The sequence below is a fragment of the Mytilus californianus genome, unplaced genomic scaffold (assembly GCF_021869535.1).
Source record: "Mytilus californianus isolate M0D057914Y unplaced genomic scaffold, xbMytCali1.0.p SCAF_5, whole genome shotgun sequence".
NCBI lineage: Eukaryota > Metazoa > Mollusca > Bivalvia > Mytilida > Mytilidae > Mytilus > Mytilus californianus.
The window spans coordinates 100,329,628-100,352,268 of NW_026262701.1; the positions used below are offsets into that span (position 1 = coordinate 100,329,628).

The 22,641-nt window shown below is 31.7% G+C and overlaps 2 long non-coding RNA genes across 2 annotated transcripts; both read left to right on the forward strand.

Moving 5' to 3' along the window:
• The first annotated feature begins 10,463 nt into the window (after window positions 1-10,463).
• LOC127702180 (uncharacterized) lies at window positions 10,464-11,316 on the forward strand. Its single transcript, XR_007982296.1, has 3 exons — window positions 10,464-10,529; window positions 10,897-10,960; window positions 11,220-11,316. It is a non-coding gene; the product is annotated as an uncharacterized LOC127702180 (long non-coding RNA).
• A 1,541-nt stretch (window positions 11,317-12,857) lies between these two features.
• On the forward strand, window positions 12,858-17,809 carry LOC127702185 (uncharacterized). The gene is made up of 5 exons (XR_007982301.1): window positions 12,858-12,921; window positions 13,644-13,707; window positions 14,367-15,961; window positions 17,444-17,513; window positions 17,771-17,809. It is a non-coding gene; the product is annotated as an uncharacterized LOC127702185 (long non-coding RNA).
• Window positions 17,810-22,641: the final 4,832 nt, after the last annotated feature.

Consider the following 22,641-nt stretch of genomic DNA (forward strand, 5'->3'; position numbering starts at 1 on the left):
ACAAAACTACCAGATGCAACTAAACATTTTTGAAAATCTATGAGATGACACCAAGAGAAAAAATTCAATCCTGTTATTTTTTTTAAATACTTTATCATTGGCCTTTAACATTGTTAATTTATCAATTGCTCTGGTACTTTAATTTATTCAAATTTTTACAAGTGAATGGAAGTTGTTTTGATGAAAATCACCTTTTATCAATGGGAGGTAACTTTGATAGCTTTTAGTTTTTCTTATGTGTTTTTAAATGAAGCAAAATTTCATTTTTAAAAGAAACTGAATTTCTTCTCTCAATTTTTCCTATTTGTAATGTCTTTTATATTCATAATTGATAACTGAAGATAAAGAATTACAGAAATTGGTTATATAACATAACCCTTTGCCATGCTTACATCAACACATTTTTTTTCTTCATTTTCCACAAAAATAAGGCAGTGATGTAGGATGTCATTCTAACAAAACATCACAACATGGAGACCCACATCATCACACTAACATTTCTAAAGTGTATCCTACTTCATACTGCAAATATTATTTAATAATGTTAATATACAAGTTTGTGAAAAAGAATTTGTATTTAAAAGATTTTACTCATTTCTACTCTGTAGAGACTATTTCACCAGCACTTTGACTGATGCACAGAGACTTCTGACAAATAAGTACTGGTACTCAATAGAGTTGAATGCACTATTGGTGACCGGGTTTGAGGACGTGGAAAGCACTCTATCAAGTTTTAAGTGCTTTGATCTCTTAGATGAGGTCAGGTCTCACATAGAAACATATGTTCCTTAGTTTCATATAAATGTTCAGTGCATTATAACTGCCAGACATCTGATTGACTTTGATTGTAGACTTATTTTTAGTGTCTGCAGAGTTTAAATGAGTTTGATTAAAACCCAGCTTATCTATTCCAAGTGTTGAGAAGATTTGATTTCAATATTCCATTAATTTATATTTTTTACTTTTGATAGCAAGGCTGAGGGTTTATGCACTAGAGGAAACTTTTTTGGACAAAGAGGTTGTCACTGTTCCTCAACAAAAAATTAACGGACAAATTTGTAAAGCTAAGCTAGATACACACTTAGGAAAGACTATCTTTTTCTTTGAGGTTGAAATGGTTATAAAAAAACGTTTAATTATATTGTGTATTTTAGCCAGCTTCCACTCTTTTTTTAAAGTTTGAAAAAAAAAACATTTAAAATATTTATCCCTTAAAGGGTAACAGGGATTTTTTTTAAACATTAATTAAAATGAAATAATGAAGTAATAATTTGATTTAAGCAGCCACTTGGGTAAATTTTGTAAAATTGAGCTTAAAAACATAGCTGATATATTATTGTTTTCGAAGACGAAAATTGAACCTCATTTTGGTCTGTATTGCATGCAACATTTAATTTGACCAATAGTAGTGGATGGTTGCACATATGTACAGCATGGTCAGATCTTTAAAGTAAAGAAATGTCCAAATTTAATAAAAAGGAAGCAACCACAAAAAACAACATCCCTGACTAATTTGGTCCCCATAAAATATTCTTTCACAGGTAAAACTAAAATTTTTATGCTTCCATTTTTGACTAGCTTGAGAGAAATTTTCTTCAAAAGTAAAAATCTTGTATTGTTTTTTGACAGCAGTCTTATTCCCTGCAAATTTTATGGTAAAGTGAGGTAAAAAAAACTTTGAAAAAAAATAATTCAAGTTTCTATAAAGGTTTAAAGTTACTTAAAAGAACTAAAAAAAAGGTTGTTTTATATATAATAATCTTTTTTTTTATATGATTATGTGTAATGCATATTGTATACTTATTGACTGTGTATGAATGTAGTAGTAAGTTTATTGTCCCTCATGGTGCAACTGTTGTCCTGAGGCGTAGCCGAGGGCAATAGTTGTATCCGAGGGGACAATAAACTTACTTTTCCACAAATATCCAGTCCGTAAGTGTTTTATTATATCAAAAAAGACAACAGACAATAAATGGCTGTGATAAATCAACTATCGTAATATATAAAGCAGAAACCCAACCATAACGTTTACTTCATAAATATTCTGAAATGCTAAGGCTACATCTTGCACTGACGTCAACCCTAGATACAATAGGTAAAAATTACTCTCCCCGGTATTTTCAAAATCCTCCATTATAGCTGCATTGGAAAGCCTGCGAAATATAATGAAGCTTGCAGTCAAGTAGTTTCAACGAGGTCCAATAGTTGGAAACTATTGACCGGTCCAATAGTTCAAAGCTTGTAAGTCAAAATATTGTGTACTTATTTTATATAGAAAATGATAATTGAGGTATAATAAATATTTATATTTCATTTCAGGGGGCAAAGTTACTTCAAAGAATTGAAATAAGGTTGGTTGATCCATTTTATTTTATGTTTTTATGTGTAATGTTTTATATGTATTTTTATTTAATTTTAAGGTTTACCACAGACATTTAATTTATGAATTTTATTTTTGTTACAGATGCAGCTGGGAGGATGTTTCAGTCATAGACCTTGGATAGACTCCGTTGTAGCAGACTAGGGAGAGTAGCATATAGTTCTCGTAACGCTATACAATAGTAACAAGATCATTCTACTCTGAGATTGTTAAAGGGCCTGTTTGATAGAAGTGACACCAACGTTCTCCAACACTACTAATTTATGAATTTTATTTTTTGTTACAGATGCAGCTGGGAGGATGTTTCAGTCATAGACCTTGGATAGACTCCATTGTAGCAGACTAGGGAGAGTAGCATATAGTTCTCGTAACGCTATACAATAGTAACAAGATCATTCTACTCTGAGATTGTTAAAGGGCCTGTTTGATAGAAGTGACGCCAGCGTTCTCCAACACTACTAATTTATGAATTTTATTTTTGTTACAGATGCAGCTGGGAGGATGTATCAGTCATAGACCTTGGATAGACTCCGTTGTAGCAGACTAGGGAGAGTAGCATATAGTTCTCGTAACGCTATACAATAGTAACAAGATCATTCTACTCTGAGATTGTTAAAGGGCCTGTTTGATAGAAGTGACGCCAACATTCCTCAACACAACTAATTTGTAAATTTAATGTTTGTTACAGATGGGGGCCAGAGGCAGATTCAGTCATAAACCTTGAATATGGCTTATTAGAGATCTGCTTGGATGGAATTGACAACAATTTTCTCAAACACATCACTAATCTTTATTATCTGTTTCCATTACAGAGTTTATACAGAGAATATAGGTATACCGTGTTTTTAATTTTTTTTTGGTCCTATGTAAGAGTGTCATAAAGAAATAGTATGTGGTATTAATGTCAATGGGATAAAACACAGACGAAAATAAGTTAAATACCTTTATAAGTATGGATGAAGAAAGACAGACTACCCCATAACCAAAAGAAATGACAGACACAAATATACAAAACAATACACAAACTAAAAAATGTACAACACCAACCCAATCAAAGACCAAGGATGAACTCAGGTGATCCAGGAAGTTGGAACCAAAAGAAATGACAGACAAAAGTCTACAAAACACTAAACTGAAAACTAAAAATGTACAACATCAAGCCAACCAGAGACCCGGGGATGAACTCAGGTGACCCAGGACAGAAGTACTACTAGGATGGGTTTTTTACTACCAGGACAGGACAGAAGTGGGTAAGTAATTGATAAGTTTACAAATTGACAAAGTCAAGGGTGTTTTTTTTTCATTCATTCTTTCTTCAATTCTAAATTTTAAATGTGACAAGATAAAGATGGCACATAATTTTCAAATATAGATTTTTAGAATTATTCTTTGTTATTTTAAAGTATCTTCATGTTTGACAAAATTTTAACTTCAATTTCACTTAAAAAAAAAATATGCTCCAAAATTTATTAAATTGATACACCTTTTTTTCACAGAAAATATTGGTTATCTATTTTAACATTCATGTGAGTCAAGTTAAGATAATGATGACTCAGTCTTACTCCATGAAAACACTGGTATCTTGCATTATGAGGGGCTTTAGCAAGGGGTGCTACCAAAATTTGTGTAACAGAATAAAGCTTTCACTCACTGAGTCCGAAAAATTACTCATTAATTCCAGAGTTCTGATAAGGGTGAATCAAATTCCCACGAAAAATAAAGTCCTTATACTGAATTCCCTTTGGCTTCAAAAATAAATAACCTTGAAGTCTGTAAAAAATCTTTATGCCCCTCCATGATGATATAAAATTAAAAAATTTCACTGAGTGAAGGAGAGGTAACTCATATGAAATGAATTTACAAATTTGAAAGAATTTAAACTACATGATCCAATTGAGCTATACATTTGTAAAGTAAGACCCGGGGACCATGCTCAGAGAAGTCTTTTGTGTATATTATTTTACATTAGGGAAGTTGAGTCAGTACAATGTGTGGATACAGCCATTTTGAAAAGGGGGTTCCAAACCTAGGAACACCATGAAACGTTCACATATTAAAAAAAAAGAGGAATCAAAATAAAAGGAGGAATTCCAACCCCCAGACTCAAAATTTAGATATTTATGTGAAGTATTTATCAATTGAAAAAATATGACTGGGTTCAGATTATTTAAATTTCATATTTTTACTCTTAAAATGTACCGGTATTTAGAACAAAATTTGAATGCAGTAATTTTTTAAATATCTCAACTTTTGATGATTTGAAAATGCACACATTTACTTCTACTACTACTAGTACTATGTGGTTAATCTGCAGGCGAAATGATGTACTGTGTGTGTCATCCAGTACACCCCAAGTTAAAAATACTTTAATTCTGAATTAGTTATTTTTATATGAAAAAGTCTTCTTTTATATTTGTTGTAAATATTCACCATTAAAATTTCTAATATTTCTGAAGGATTATGATGAGCAATTTTTAATTGTGAAAGTTTTCATGTTATTTATTACAACAGTAGCCAAATGATCATTTGATCCATGATAGCCAAGTACCCGTACTCAAAACATGTCTATCTTTTCTTCTTGAATGCAGTAAAAGATTTGTTTATAATTTTCAATAGTTAAAATTATGCATCTATTAATGTGCAACAACATAAGAAGCAAAATATAGAAGTTGGAGATTAACCCAGGGTATAACGCCTTCTTTATATTTGGGGTGTTAATTTAATATTAAAAGTTATCAATACAGAGATGATGATAGTTGCAATAACTTCAGATGAGGTTTATCCTGGATATGATTAATTTCTCTGTATTTTCACCACTACAGACTGTCATTTGATCCAACGATTGAAAGTTTTTTTTTCATTGTCTTAAAGGTCTATCAGTGCTTTTTTCTGGTGAAAAAAAAGTAAAATCACAAAAATACTGAACGCTGAGGAAAAGTCAAAAGGGAAAGTCCATAATCAAACGGCAAAATCAAAAGATAATGAGTAAATGCATTTTTTTTTTGGTTCTTTGTTAAAAAAAAAGATGTCATTTAAATTAAAATTTCAGATTTATAATGAAATAATTTTCCTAAGACATTTAAATTAAAATTTAAGATTTATAGTGAAATAATAATTTTCCTAAAATTTTTACATTTTCAAAGCATTGTAGTTGTCAGATTATAGAATAACATAGTACTTGAAATTGATTTAAACTCGTAGTCTAGTGCATGCAAAGTTCCGAAGCAAAACATTCTTTATCTTCAGAGTTTTGGTGTAGACTTAACGAATATCAAATGATCATTTCAGAAATACATTATGCTTGGAGCGCTGCGTGTCTTTACTAACACATAACAAAGTTGCTTATTGGTGTTTAAGTAGTAGGGTTGGTTATATCTTCTGTTTGTTTCAGTTGTTCTTTGGATGGTTCTTTGGTTTTGAGATATTTAGGGTGTGGTGTTTACCATTCGAAGAAATCTATATATGTAATTCTGAAATGAAAAATATTTGATATTTCTAGTCATAAAAAAAATAATCAAATGTTTGAGCATAAAGCTGCTTTGAACTTTGAATCTGTACGATTTTCATACTTTCTTTAATGTCTTATTTTCAAAATTGAAAATGAATATCTTCAATCAAAATCAAAATCTAAATTGTATTTGACATATTTTGATGTATTGGAAATGGAAAACGAGATAACATATTCTCGTAAATTAAGTTGAATTCAGGGGAAGTGGAAAATGATCCCAAAAGTTTTTTAGATATACTTTATCTTCTTCAAAATTGTTTCTGGGTATCTACATCTTTAAAGCACTGATCGCTATTAAGATAATAAAGAAGTAAAAATACATTTTTATAACAGTCAAGCCATAACGAAAATTCTGCCATACAAAAAAGAATTTGGATGTTTAATCTACATTTATTATAGAGTTATAAACATAATCGCAAAGGTTATTAATTCTTACATGACTGAAAGCTTGTACAAGTCTTAATATTTGGTGAACAATAATAAATTTCTATGATATATATATATTATTATCACTATTTTACTGAATTTTGCTTTGATCTTACTAATAATTTCCTTTCTCATCATAGTAGAAAGATATGGAAAGTATCTCTAGAAACTGAGGCTGCATGTGCCATTGTCAATGTAAATTTCAACGTCGTCATAAGCAAAATAGTGATAAACAGATTATCATTGGTCATCTCAACTTGATTGCTTTTCTCATTTTCGCGGTACCGGCTCAAGGGAGAAAATCAATCTCGTTGAGATGACCAACGAAATTTATAATGATTTCCAATACCCTTAAAACTTCATTTTGAGTTATCTGAAACTATCATCATCTCCAAGTGAAGAGTTATCTAACATCAATCCTGATTACTTACAGTAGTTATCTCCCTTTGCTTCAAGCTTCTCAACCTTGGGTTAATTTTCAACTCTCACCTTCAACACTAGGTTTTCATCCACAAATTCCAGACATTTAATGATAACTTCATTATTATGAGACCATAATTGACAACTGGTATTAATGTTTTAATTTCACTTGTTAGTCCCATTTAACAATTGCTCATCGTAATTTGTAAAATTAAATTGTCTTGAGTTTAAGCATTTCATTGTAAAAATTTCCTGTTTAATAGAAAATTAATCTTTTTAACTTCCCAAGCCATTCTGTGATCAATATATTAAAGGATAATTTTGTCCAGCTTCTTGAAACAATTTTTCTTTTTTGCAATCAAAAGTATTGACAGTGAGCAGGATCATTTCAAGATCACAAAAAAGGAGCTGAAAACTGGTCTATTTTATTCTATTTATCATGTGTACATGAAAAGGAGTAGATTGTACAACACAAAAATTTCAAATTTCAAATCATATGTTTGTTGAAATATAGCTCATTTTATACAATTTAGATCTTTTATTGAAAAGGTATTAGACTGATCTTAACCCTATCATACCGTTTGAATTACAACATAAATTAATTTGCTCCTTGGTATCAAACCATTCTATCTTTTTCAAATTTGGTAATTACAATATAGGTAAAGCACTTGCCATCATAAAATACTTTAAAAAAAAAAATAAGTAAAACCCAATTATCAATAACTGACTGCAGCTATTCTTCATTGGATCCTTTTTGAAACTCATGGCCAGACAAAGAGTAATCTAAGAGCTTGACTCTTTAACAGGGATCCAACTTGAGCCTCATTAGTTCAAAGGAGTTTTCCATCAGTCCATAATAATTAAGAAATAATTGTTGCAAGCTATACTTTATTGTAATTTTAACATTGGTAGGCATAATACTGTAAATTCAGAAATTATTGCGTGCATTTATTATAGTGATTTTGTCATTTTAGACTAAAATGTGATTTAAATTTTTGCGATATTGAGAAAAATCCTGTTAAGTTCAAATAAAAAATTTCAAAATGCGAGTTTAAATTATTGCGATTATAACCCTGTCGCATTTTTCGCAATAATAAAAACATCGCAATAATTTCTGAATTTACAGTATATACATGATTATTTTTGCCTGAGCGATAGCATACAATCAGTTCTGTTAACCAAGCAGTTTTAGATTTATATTAGACCCTGTTTCAGACTTTGGGGATTTAATCACTAAAAAAGTTAAAGATAACCAGACTATTTTAGATTTAACTGGTAATCTGTTTTCTTTTCCCGGTAGCAAAAAAGAGCTGATTCCTGTAAGTCTGTATATTGGCTGCTTCTGGTTCTTATTCATTTAAGGAACCAATGATTCAGGAGAGTGCAGTAACCTTGCCTCAGTCCATTATTGTCAAGATATCAGTGATTTTCCTTTTTTTCTGACAAAAGTCATTGGAAGTTATCTTACATAAAACAAATTTTGATATAACCAATCAAAAATGCTATCATAAATAATCTGGGAACAAAAAATTTTACTTTTTCAATTGTAAATTTTGCTACTATTTTTCTTTCAAGTATAAAACTAAAGTAAAAAGTAAAAATCTATTTTATTGAAGTATTACATGCCATTTGAGTTTTGAAATTAATTTAAATTATAAAGTATTGAAATTAATTTTTATTATAAAGAATCAGTATTTATATAATTTCTTTGAGTTCTTAATTTTTTCTTTCTAAATTCTTTTATTAAATCTAAAGATTTCATACTTGATACATGTAATATCATTTTGCATCATATTTGTATTTTTTCATTTCAGCTTCTTTTTCTTTTACCACTGAAACTTCACAGAATAATTGCGTACATTTTGAAGTTGTGTACCTGCTTATATGAAATTGTTTGAGGAATTTCCCCCCATTTTTCCCTTAATTCTGATCTTGATGATTGTTTTCCAAAATTTTCAAAGATGGTACTGATTTTGTGTAATCAACTCCTGCAGTTTTCAATCTCAATCTTTTTAACTTCACACAATGATTGTACAAATATTTAAGTTGTCCACTTGGTACTATGGAATTGTTTGATAATTTTTTTCCTGACTTGGGAACTAAGTAATTTTTCATCCAAAGGTAAATAAATAGTTTTTAACCCATATCTTTTGGAATTCACAGAGAGTTTGCAAATCTATAGAGGCTTTTATAAATTTTGGGACTATACATGACTACTATGTACATGAGTAGTAAACCTTGAAAATGAGATATTTTTGATTAAACTATGCTTCAAAATATTTTAAAAATGTTGATTTATATGTTTTTATTATACTATTACTACACTGTACTTTTTTTCTTACATTTGTATAAGTATTTTCATATCAGATGTCTGGTAACTTATATAAAAGCTATTATCTAGAGCTCTGTAAATAAAAAAAAATGTAAATATAGTTCTAAAATATACTTTTAATGAGTGGAAGAAATTGTGGGGTACAGAATACATTTCGTAAATTATCAAAATACAAGTTACCTGTTTAAAAGCATGTCTGGTATTTTTACAGTACTTTTTAAATGAATTTAATAAATTATTTGTATTTTAAATTGAGAATTTCTTCAGTTTCCATGATTGGAAAAATAATGTGAGATGCCTTAGAACATTCTGGTGACTTGTACATTTTATAATGTACAATGGAAAGGACATTTCATTACTTAGATAAAATGGATTCAGTGGACTGATTAGCATAAAAAATTATGATGGAAAACCTTTGAAAGCAGCCAGGATAGCAGCTCCAAGGAAGATGGTCAAATAAATCATTCAACCAAGTCTGAGGCTTTACCAAGAAATTAAGAAGGCAAGTTTATTTAAGCCAAATATTTGTATACATTTTCTAGAAATATTCGCCAAGAGAAATATTCGCCAAGAAGTGCATATTAAGACAACACGCTAGCACCCTTCTGATCTTCTGCATGCAAAACACCATTGATGTATTAATTTTAATAAGTTTTATAATTTAAGTTACCATTTTCTTGAACAAGAGGGGCCTCGGTGGCCAAGTGGTCTAAGTAGTTACTACTGTAATCACTAGCCAGTCAACACTGAGGTTGTGAGTTCGAACCCCGCTCATGCGGGTGCACTCGACTCCAATCTTAATTGACTAGGATTGTCAGTTTTCCTATCGAAGGTCGGTGGTTTTCTCCGGGCACTCCGGCTTCCTCCACCAATAAAAACTGGCTGCCACGAAATAGCCCAAAAGTGGCGTTAAAACACCAAAAATCAATCAATCAATCTTGAACAAGATTTTCGATCAAAATATTTAAAACTTCAAGGGGAGACAAGTACAATTAACAGCAAGATTTGTTCATTCAATGGGATATAACTGTTAAATTTGCACATCACTTTTGTGCAGTTAAATTCCAAACAAAAACCTTTGACTTGTTTTATTTTTATTATGTCAAGTTTTCTGTTTAATCAGGTTAATAGTTACTCCTTGCTATAGATCAATGACATTTTGTATTTATTTGCATTACTACCAAAATATCGAATTAATTAGCAATGTTGCTAATCATCAGATGTTTTTCATTTTCCGCTGCTAGGCGAGACATCTCTGTCAACAGTTTATCTTACAAACTTGTGTTGATACTATTGTGTACATTTTGTAAGAAATCAAAACATTATATAGTGACTTTATATTTATAGAGAAATGGATTTGTAAAATATATAATGTGTCTTTTTTAATTCTTATTAGGTTCTTCTGTGATATGTTTTCATGGTGTGGGAATAAGACTTGGTGGTCTAATACAGCTAATACGAAGGTATGTACCAGTATGTTAAATTAGTCCTGTTTTGAAAAAAGAAAAAGTATTTATAATGTATTTGCAAATAGCATGTGCTCTAAGCGTGAAGGTTTGTAGGAGTTTGGTAAGAAGTCTTTGCTTTCTTTAATTGCCTTTAAAGGAGTAAATTTAATTATCTGATTTGATTGTGTAAAAGTTTGTTGGGATGCTGGTTTGCTGTTCTCAACTTCTATTACATATTTATAGACTTTTATTTAATTTGCCACTGGACATTTAGCAACCAACAATCAAATGAATCAATCATTCAAAATATGGAATATACATACAGTATATCAAAAATGATCCTTTTAAACAATCTTGAATGACTAATCAGTTTATTTTTCAGGTTAGCATCACAGCTTGTCTGTAAAGATTGAAGCTGGGAGTGGGCATTGGAGCTGACTTTTATGGTAAGAACCAATACAAAAAAAAACAATATGTAAAAAAAGAAATATGTTAGACATCTACCATTGACTTGTTTTTCATCCTTTTCTGCTAATAAAGACTGGTAGTTCAAAAAATATATCAGCAAATCACTTTTAAACAAAGTAAGAGAAAGGTTTTATGAATCATGATTATAATGACCAGTTACTTATTATTTTGCATTTGATATTGTTTCAATTTTCAGATTTTGACAATTATGTTTAATTCTGTATATTTCTTTTTCAGGTAACTGTGGCTGCATAAAAGGGCTATGTGATTTTACTGTAACAGTAAAGAATGTAATTCAGACTATTTTTGTGTATGTTTGAGAAAATGTTAATTTTTTTTTTCTTTTTGTAAAAATTATAATGTACAGGTTCTCCATTTTCAACAAGATTGGAAGTTGTAGGTTAATAGGTCTTTGCAATTTCAAAAATTACTTTCTATTTTCTGTTCATACTCATGTCTACGCAAAACACTTCCAGCAGTTTAAGAATGGAGAATCTAAAAAAAAGAAAAGAAAAAAAAGAAAAAAAAAGAAAAAGAAAAAAATGTTCAATTATTGAAATGTTTTTTATTTTTGCAAATTGTAATATATTTTTTCACCTTTGTGTCATTTTTAGCTGAGTTTATAACGAAGGGTATATTATTTTAAGAATATTTTACAAGAAGCATAGTTGAAGAATATCTTGATGAAAGTAGATTGATTGATTTTTGGTATTTAACACCACTTTCAGCATGATTTGCTATATCTTGACTGCCAGTTTTTATTTGTGGAGACAGCCTGGTGAAAACATCCCCTTCAACAGAGAAACTGGCAACTATTGACGTTAAACACACCTACAATGTGAGTGTTCAGAGTGTTGACAGGCTAGTGATATAGTAGTTGAACTACTTTGACCATTCAGCCACCATTACTACATCCGCACTAAATATGTTATTGAAATGTGTTGAAATTTTGTAATTTAATTTTTTTTTTATTTTGATTACCGGTATACTATTTATGTTTTTTTGTTATATGTAACAAAGATGTGGAGTTCTAACAGGGTGAAATTTAGGTCAAAGGGAGGTAATTTATTATACTGTGTTTAACTTCAAATACTTGAAATTCCCTCAATGTTAGATTTTTATTTACTTGGATACTCACATTTATGCACTTTTTTACATATCAGATGTTTTCTAGATAATAGAAATTTAGGGTGGGAAAAATTGTGTGTCACTTAAAATAATTACGTGAAATTTTTCAAAAAGTTTATTAATTGAAAGTGCATCTGATATTTTTTATGTATGTTACTTAATTTTCAAAAACAAATGGACACAACATAGATTGACAATTAGATATTGAGAAGAACCACCTTGTCAGCCAGGATAGCAGCTCTTAGGAAGATGGTCAATTAAATCTTCAACCAAGTCTGACTCTTTACCATGAAAATAGAAAAGGCAAGTTTATTTTAGCCAGATCTTTTAAGATAACAGACCCTTCTGAAATATTGCATTTAAAACACCATTGATGAATTAATTTACCAGTTTAGTATTTAAAGATACAAGATACATGAACAAGATTTTCTATTAAAATATCAATAGTAAATCCTAAAAATAGTCATTAAACTTCAAGAAAAGACCAGTACAATTTAAAACACGATTTTGCATTCAATGGGAGATAACTTTGTAAAATATTCAGATACTTTTTGTGCAGTTAAATTTAAATCTGACGTTTTTTTACTTTTCTATCTTTTATATTGATTTAAAAAAAAAATGATTTTATACAATTGTCTACCTGCAATAAGAAATCAGAACAATATTTAGTAAATTTTAGGTTATCGGTAACACATCAATTGATTTACAAAACGTATAATGTGTTGATTATAATTTCATTTCAGGTTCTTTCTGAGACATGTTTTCATGGTGTGGGAATAAGGCTTGGTGGTCTTATACAGCTAATACAAAGGTATGTACCAGTATGTTAGTCCTGTTTTGGAAAACTCAAATGTATTATAAATATTTTATGGAAAAACAAGATTTGAACGCTTAAAATATTTTTTTACAGGAATCTACTCTTATTATTATATCAGTAACCAAATAAGAGTAAAGTTTAGGATCTGAATTGTTTACATAAAAATGTGTTGGCTTGTTGGATTGCTGTCTCATCCATATGTTCTTGACATATATAACATATTTTAAGACTTTCTATTTAATGATTTGCCACTGGACCTTAAGCAACCAACAACCAATCATTCAATCTATTCAATATACATACATAATACCAACAAAGAACCTTTTAAACAGTTTTTATATGCCCGTTTACGGGACATATCATGGTATACCTCTGTCCGTCTGTCCGTCATCAACATGTCGAACATTAACTCAAAAACGCTTGAACCAATTTGCATAAAACTTTGGTGAATTGTTTATATCTATTGACGTGAGCTTCCTTTCGTTTTTTATAAATTTTTGATTTTACGTTTCCGAGTTATGGGGTTTTATTCATTAAAAAAAGGGGGTTTTTCCTGTTTTCGGACAAAACTCAAGAATGCTTTCACCAACTTGCAAGAAATTGTTGTGAATTGTTTATATCTATTGACATGAGCTCCCTTTCGATTTTTATAAATTTTAGATTTTACGTTTTCGAGTTACAGGGTTTTATTAATGAATTATCATTTTATATTTCAGGTTAGCATCACAGCTTGTCTGTAAGGATTGAAGCTGGGAGTGGGCATTGGAGCTGACTTTTATGGTAAGAATCAATACATAGATTTATGAACTTTTCATCCAAGAGCATTTTAAAGCCCAAGATTTTTGTTAGGCACAGATGTAAATCTTACATATTAATGTCTTCTTTACTTATAGTTGAATAAACAATTTAGAAGGAGATATAAAGATATATAAAGGAAGTCAAAAAGTATAATGTATAATGCGAAATCTTGTGATTTCAGTTTTTTTGTTATCTATAGTTGTCCCCATATATGAAAATATGTAAGTGTGGTATGTATGCCAATGAGACAGCCATCAACCAGAGACCAAATGATGTGGATGCAACTAAATATCACCCTATGCCTTCAACAATGAGCAAAACCTATATTATATAGTTAGCTATAAAGGTTCAACATGACTAAATGTTAAAAAATTCAATCAAGTATGTTAATAGCCTGATATACTATATATAGCTATAAAACAATGTTAAAAAGATATTTGTCAAGACATCAGCCAATGACTTGTTTTTCATCCTTTTATGGCTAAGAAATACTGGTACTTTAAAATTTATGTCAACAAATCACTTTATAACAAAGAAAAAGAAATGTTCTATACATTATAATTGTAATGCTCAGTTAAAAATAATTGTTTTGCATTAAATATTATTTCAATGTTCATGAGTAATGTATTTTTCTTTTTCAGATAACTGTGGCTGCATAAAATGGTTGTGTGATATAACTGCAACAGTAAAGAATGTAATTCAGACTATTTTTGTGTATGCTTGAGAAAATGTTTATAATTTTTTTACAAAAAAAAAAAAAAAAAAAAATATGTAAAGATTCTCCATTTTCAACAAGATTGGAAGTTGTAGGTTAACTTGTATTTGACATTATAAAAGTTCTTTCTATTTTCCCTTTATACTCATGTCTAGTCAAAACACTTCCAGCAGTTTAAGAATGGATAATCTAAAAGAAAAAGAAAGAAAAAAAGAGAAAAAAATGTTCAATTATTGAAATGTATTTTTTTTTGGCAAATTGTAATGTATATATTTTTGCCATCTTTTTGTTATTTTAGGATTTGAGATACTTTCAAATTTTACAAGTTACTTTATACATGAAGTTAATGCAATTAAATCTGCGGATGTGAATATTCCCACTAAATTTCTTAGCAAAAATTTTAATTATTTTTGTTTTTTTTAGCAACGTTTCAAAATACCTTACAATAGCAAATGCCTCTCTAGTGTAAACTAAAAAGATGAATAATGGTCTGCAGTAAATATATCCCCTTACAACCTTTTCTTTCATGTTAATTTTAATATCTTTAAGATATGTGACAAGGGTGCTCTAATGCAGAGGAATTTACGAAGTTAAGAAGTTAGAAATATATTTTTTGCACTTTTTTTTGTCATTTTTAGCTGATTTTGGTTTGTAACCAAGGTGAAATTTTTTAAAGAATAATTTTACAAAAGGCATAGTTGAAGAACATCTTGTTGAAATTGGATTGGTTGATTTTTGGTGTTAAACACCACTTAAACATGATTTACTATAATTTTGGCTGTAAATTTTTATTTGTGGAGACAGCCAGAGTGCCTGGTGAAAACATCACCTTCATCAGGGAAACGGGCAAACCCTAGTCAAATTAAGAATGAAGTTACACATTTCATGTGAGGGTTCTCAGTGTTGACAGGCTAGTGATACAGTAGTTGAACTACTTATAGGACCACTCTGCCACCATAAGTCGATCAGTACGAAATATTTTATTGAAATATGTTAGATTTTTGTTATCAATCTATTTTTTAATTTTAATTGTACTATTTTATTTATTTTGTTTAATATAACAAGGATGTGGAGTCGGAACAGGGTGAAATTTGGGTCAAAGGGAGGCAATTTATTATACCTCTGTTTAACTCCACATACTTGAAATTCCCTCAATGTTAGGATTTTCATCTACTTGGATATTCATGTTTGTACATTTTTTTTTAATTTCAGATGTATACTAGCTAATATTGACTATTATTTAGAGCTCTGTAATAAAAAAAATAAATGTAAGCAGAGCTCTAGATAATAAGTATGCAGGGTGGGAGAAATCTTGGGTCATTAACAATTGATTTGCTGAAATTTTCAAGAAAGGGGATTTATTGGAAATGCATCTGATATATTTAATGTATAAAACTGTATTTAAAAAAAAAGATGTTAAGATGATGAGGAGAGCCACCTTGTCAGCCGGGAGAGCAGCTCTAAGGGAGATGGTCAATTTAATCTTCACCAAGTCAGAGGCTTTACCATGAAAAATATGTGGTAAGTTTATATATTCCACAAATTTTATGGTAATAATATATATATAGGCATTTAACATTATTTTTTAAGGGTTCTTTTCTATTAGTGTTTGATATTTAGAGTATCTAGTCTTACATTTGTTTTCTGTCTGGTATCGAGTGAGCTGTGTTGGATAGAAACCAACTGTATGCAAGTTATTATCTTGGGTCAGTGTGGGTCGAACAAATTTTTATGCAAAGTCTGTAACTGTTTGAATATTGAATTGATATAGAATCATTTTCATAAAAGCGTGGACAAGACAATTTCTTGGCGCTCTTATGTTATCTATTGACTCGGTCAGATAAGGTGAAAGTTTGTCTGTAACATCCACTTGTCACATTGAATGTGTTATAGACATTTAAACTGGGGTCGCCAAAGGTTCTAAATGCCTACATCAAATAGTACGAATTACTAGCAGAGGACTAAACCTTGTGTGTTGATTTAAATGTTGAATAACTATTTTCTTTTTTTCTTCTCTTGTGCCTACATGTTCTTTGCTCTTTTATTCTATTTAAATCCCTATTGGAAGGCCTCTGACAGACTGAGTGAGCGTAAAATCACTGTTATCGATAGCCAATGGCAAACAAGTTAAAGGTACTGTAAATTCAGAAATTATTGTGTGCAATTATTAATAAATTTGGTGTATTTGCTGTCTTCTGATTGGTTAAAAGTATTACTTTTATTTTCAATGTTTTCAATTTTTATGGCGACACGCCCACTCTGACATTGTATATTCATACGCCAACATCCATGTACGTTATGGTTAATATAAATAATATAAAAAGTTCTTTGAGCCTTATTTTTGATAGAAATTTATTTATAATGAATGGCTATAATTTATTTTGAATTTATTGAACCATAAAATTAATTTTTGACTTCACATTTTACATAATCCGCTTTGCGGATTATTCAATGTGAAGAGTCAAAAATTAATTTTATGGTTCAATAAATTCAAAATAAATAATAACCATTCATTAATTGCGATTTTGTAATTTTAGACTAAAATGCGATTTTAATTTTTGCGATATTGAGAAAAATCCCGTTTAATTCATATAAAAAATTTCAAAATGCTAGTTTAAATTATTGCCAATACAACAATGTTGCATTTTTCGCATTAATAAAAACATTGCAATAGTTTCTGAATTTACAGTAATTGAGTTAGTATTATTACCAACATAAGTATTGGGGTTGTCTACGCTGTTATGAAAATGATTTTAAGAATCATCAAAAGAGAACAAAACCATCCGATTTTGTAATTGAATATTCCAAAATCATTGTCTTATACATATACGTGCACTTGCACAAGGTCAATTTCTATCTCTAGCAGTTTAAAGTTTATATAGTGAAGATGATAATGTATAACAGGTTTTAATAAATGAAACATAGCATTATTTTGTTAAGTCTTCTTAGAGACAGATTGATCTGTAAAACAAGTAATTATATTTTAATTTTTTTTATATTTAGGTTGTTATAATGATGATGTTTTCATGGTGTTGGGAGTAAGACTTGGATGTCTGATATTGTTAACATGTTGGTAGGTAATCAAGCATCTTTTTAGTAATATAATATTTGAAATCAATTTCATAAGGTTCTTTAGTACCAAAAAAATAATTTTACACTAATGAGATACCGGTTGAATTTTTTTGGTAAATATAAAACTGAGTTTATAATTCAGAATACCAAATATTTTTTCCATGATTTTTTGTTTTCCTAGTGCAATTTTAAATTTAGTACATGTGTAATAATTTTTTTTAGGAAAGTTTAGTATAACTGATTACTTTTATAGTCCAGGTTAGCATCAGGTTTCCATTGGGTTACTTGCTGGGATAATAAGGTTTATCACTTATAAGATAAACCAATTTAATGAAAGAGATTTGATTAATATATTTATTTTCCATAAAGACATATTTCATCATTCGGATCCGCATCTCGCTTCCGGCTTAGAAACATCACGTGACTTCAGCCTCACATTTGAACTAGCCGCTTCTAGATAAGTGAAAGTTTCAAAAGACAATCGTCAAAAAATCTTCGACATCCGCAACTTATAGATTTCTAATCAGATATGAAACCACCGAAAAGGCCTCGTAATGTTCCCAAAAAGGTTTCACAGCAGCCTGCAGGTCCAGCAAAGAAATTTAGAAAAGGCAAAGTGCCGTCAACACGAGGAGCACTTTCAGAATCACAGAACACGACAAGAACCGTACAAGTTTCTAGAACAGCGACCGGTTCTAATTTGTCAATTGCTAGTGGTCCGGCAATTAACATCGTAGCAGACGCACATCAGGAACCCCCATTCGTGCCTTTCAGGATTCAGGATGAGATGGATATAGAAAGTCCAAATTGCAACGAGGAAAACACACTGGACAGACCAAGGGGAGCTTTGTTACCACTGAATCCACAACCAGGCCCCAGCGGGGTGAAGAGTCCAGCAAACAACAACCTTGGTATGTTAACTGTCTCAAATCAATTTGTTTCACACGGGTCGGCAGGTTCTGGGTCTTTAGATACTCGTTTACAAGTGGACCAATCCCCTCCATACATTTCAAGTGTTTTTGATCCCATTTCATCCCATATTCCGGTCAAAATTAAAGAAAAAATATGGAACGGTGAGTTCATTGACCTGAACATTCTTCTAAAATCCACCCGGGACCTTGTAAACGAGCAAAATTTAGAGGGTGAACTGGTAGTAAAAGGGGGTGTTTTATCCTTAGTTAACCAAAAGAGAAGTCCCATAAAAAGTATTCATGTCTGGACTTCCGCATTCATGATTTATGGAAGTGTAATGCTTGAAAAATGGCCCAACAAAGGTCTGGAGTTTTTCAAATACATGCAAACAGTCAGAATGGCAGCCTCAAGGGGTTACTCTGGAGGCTGGGTTCATTACGATGAGCAATTTAGATTACGTAAAGCTTCTTCCCCCTTTTCTTCATGGGGAGTTGTCGATATGGAACTGTGGTTGCTATGTGTATCTACTCCGAACGTTAGTCCTTCTTTTAATACAGGACTTTCAAATGGTAATAACCATCAATTGCACAATGGGAATTCATCGACAAGTGGGGCGTCGAGTCAAAATTTAGGACAACGCCGGGTGTTTACATGCAGATTATTCAATAACAAGGGTATTTGTACATTTGGCAAGAATTGCAAATATACTCACAAATGCTCGAAATGTAATGGTAGTCATCCCTACTTAGAATGCAGAAATTAATTCCGCTTTGTTTTTATTTACCTTGTTTTGTAAATATTCTTTTTCCCTAGAAATTATATTTAGATATCTTTCAGTGCAATTGAACTTGTTTCATAGAAATGGCCGAGTTATCTCTCCTTGTACTAGTACAAATGTATTTACTATATTTTCTCATGTTATTTAATTTGTGTTTGTTTTTGTTTTTAATTTGCAGGTTACACGCATTTGTATTCTCTAGGTAATTCGCCAATAAACGTCGATGAAGTAAAGAAAGCTCTCATAAATTACCCGCATCAAGAGGCTGCGCGAGACCTGATCCAAGGTCTCGAAGCTGGGTTTAAACTAAAATACTCCGGTCCGAGACTTCCTGTGGATATAGATTCTAAAGAAATGAATGGGGAGAAAGCCACCATAGCTAGGGAAAAAATCTTTAAAGAAATTAACCTGGGAAGGGTAGCTGGTCCTTTTTCAGAACCTCCGTTCCCCACCTTTCGGGTTTCTCCGATCTCGGTTATCCCTAAAAAATCTAGTTCAGAATTCAGGTTAATTCATAATTTGTCCTTTCCTATACATCACTCCGTTAATGACTTTATTGACAAGCAGTACTGTTCTGTAAAATACTCAAGCATAGACGACGCTGTCAATATGATTCACAGATTGAAAAAGAACACGCTCTTGGCCAAGTGCGACGTAAAATCGGCTTTTCGTTTGCTAAGACTCTCTCCGGGTGATTTTGATCTGATGGGGTTCAAATTTGAGAATCAATATTTCTTTGATAAATGCCTCCCAATGGGGGCCAGTATTAGCTCGGCGCTATTTGAATCTTTTTCCACCGCCTTGCATTGGGTTGTACAGCAACAGTCAAAAAACGTCAATATTTTACATTATTTGGACGATTTTCTGTTTGGAGGCGAGGCACAAACTTCACAATGCCACGACACTTTGAAGTGTTTTCAGGATTCTTGTAAACTTTGGGGGGTTCCGTTAGCAGAGGAAAAAACGGTCGAGCCAACGGAAGTGTTGATATTCCTTGGTATAGAATTTGACACCATCAACATGGTAATGCGTCTACCCGAAGACAAACTTGTTGAGTTAAAATCCAGAATTTCTTTTTGTTTAGGTAGATCCAAAATCACCCTTCGGGATTTACAATCATTGATTGGCATACTAAATTTTGCATGTCAAGTAATTGTCCCGGGTCGAGCCTTTTGTCGTCGTTTGATTGACGCCACTTGCAATTTGCGTAGGCCCCATCACAGAACCAGAATAACTAAGGCTATGAAAGAAGACCTTAATATTTGGTTACTATTTCTATCAAATTACAATGGTACTACCGTAATTCTGGATAAATTCTGGTCATCTAACTCTGATCTCGAATTGTTCACTGACAGTGCAGGTGGGGTCGGAAAAGGCTTTGGTATTTATTTTGAAGGGAAATGGGCCCAGGCGAGTTGGCCCCACAATTGGATAATTTCTGGAATTTTAACCGATATTACCTTTCTAGAATTGTTCCCTGTAGTCGTTGCTTTGAACATTTGGGGAGGCATGTTAAAAAACAAGAAAATTTTATTTCACATAGATAACCAGAGCGTAGTTTCTATAATCAATAAAAAGTCTTCAAAGTCGACAAGTGTTATGTCCCTGATCAGGAAACTTGTATTGGCCTGCTTGGAATACAACATATTGATTAAAGCCGAACATATCCCAGGTCATTTGAATTCTCTTGCTGACTCCCTCTCTCGTTGTGATTTTCAGAAGTTCCGGAAACTATGCCCCACAGCAGATGCAAACCCATACACGATTCCGGCCCACCTCTGGAAAGGTTAAAAGACGAGGCAGACCTATTACTTAAATGTTCAATGGCTCCCAACTCCTGGAAAACTTATAAAACAGCAGTAGAATGTTTAAAAAAGTTTCGCATTATTTATAACTATCGTGATATTTGGCCTGTACCTATCGACGAAATAGCTCAATTTATAGCATACCTGTCGTACAAAGGTTTCTCTGCGTCTACTGTTTCTACTTACATCTCCGGATTGGCCCACACACACAAGATTAACAATGTAACAGATAACACGAAATCATTCATCATCTGCAAAATGATTGAAGGATTGCGTAGAAAAAATCCGCAAAAACTAGATGTTCGAACGCCGATATCGTTTGACTTGTTAAAACGTTTAATTCACAGTCTACGCAGCGTTTGTAATTCTCAGTATGAAACTATATTGTTTTCTTCTGCCTTTTCTCTTGCGTACTTCGCCATGCTACGAGTAAGTGAGTTGGCTATAAACAGTCGTACTGACGAAAGCGGACATGCATTGAAATGTGAAGATATCACTTTTGTTCAGAGTAATGGTCAAACCGAATTACATGTAAAAATATGCAGCTCAAAAACCGATCAAAAGCATAATTCCATAACCCTGATCATTCAGAGCCATGCCGATTCGAATATCTGTCCAATTACGCTATTGCAATCTTATTTGCAGGTTCGCTTCTCCGGCGTAAATGGATCTAATAAATTATATACACATTTTAATGGTTTGCCCTTAACAAAATATCAATTTTGTTCCCTGCTTCAAAAATGTTTGGGTTTCTGTGAACTACCGTTTCACATCCGTTCTCATTCTTTTCGGATAGGACGAGCTACTGATATGGCAAAAAATGGTGTTAAAGACGATATTATCAAGCAGTGCGGCCGATGGTCCTCCGTTGCATATTTACGCTATATTCGTATCTGAGTCTTTAACTTTCATTACAGCTCAAACAAGTGTTTTAAATATTATAATACATATTACCTCCTTTTAGGTTCAAAAGCTATTTGGTTCGTCGGATCTTCAATTGTATATTGGGCACAGACTAATGCAAAAACGAGAAACGGGGGCCCAAACATTGGTCTTCAAAGCAGAGGGGTGTACATACGCTGGTTTGGAAAAAGGGGTATGTTGTGGAATGAATTTAATGCCAAGGTATCACATGCAGTTGACAAATTTTCTCCTCCCGCCATGATAGTCATTCAGCTTGGTTCCAATGATCTGGTAAAAGTAAAAACCTTGGAACTTATCCAAAATATTGAAAGGGATATTCTGCGTCTGCATTTACTTCTACCTAACACTCGTATCGTATGGAGCGAAATGCTAATGCGTAGGTATTGGCACGGTGCTAAAGACGGAAAAGCTATCGAGAGATCTCGCAAACGAGTAAACTCTTCTATTAACAATTATGTCTTGAATGATGGGCATTGTATTATTCAGCATCCCAATATTCGAGCTCGAGAGATGAACTTGTATAGATTTGACGGAACTCACTTATCCGATATTGGATATGATATATACTTGAACAACATACAGGGGGGTATTGAAACTTTCCTATCATCTCACAAAATTCGCCGTTTCCCCGAAGTCTAATTTGGAAAAGAATTTCTAATAATTTTTCAAGGGGTTGAAAAAAGGGGGGGGGGGGAGTATTTAATGAGTGT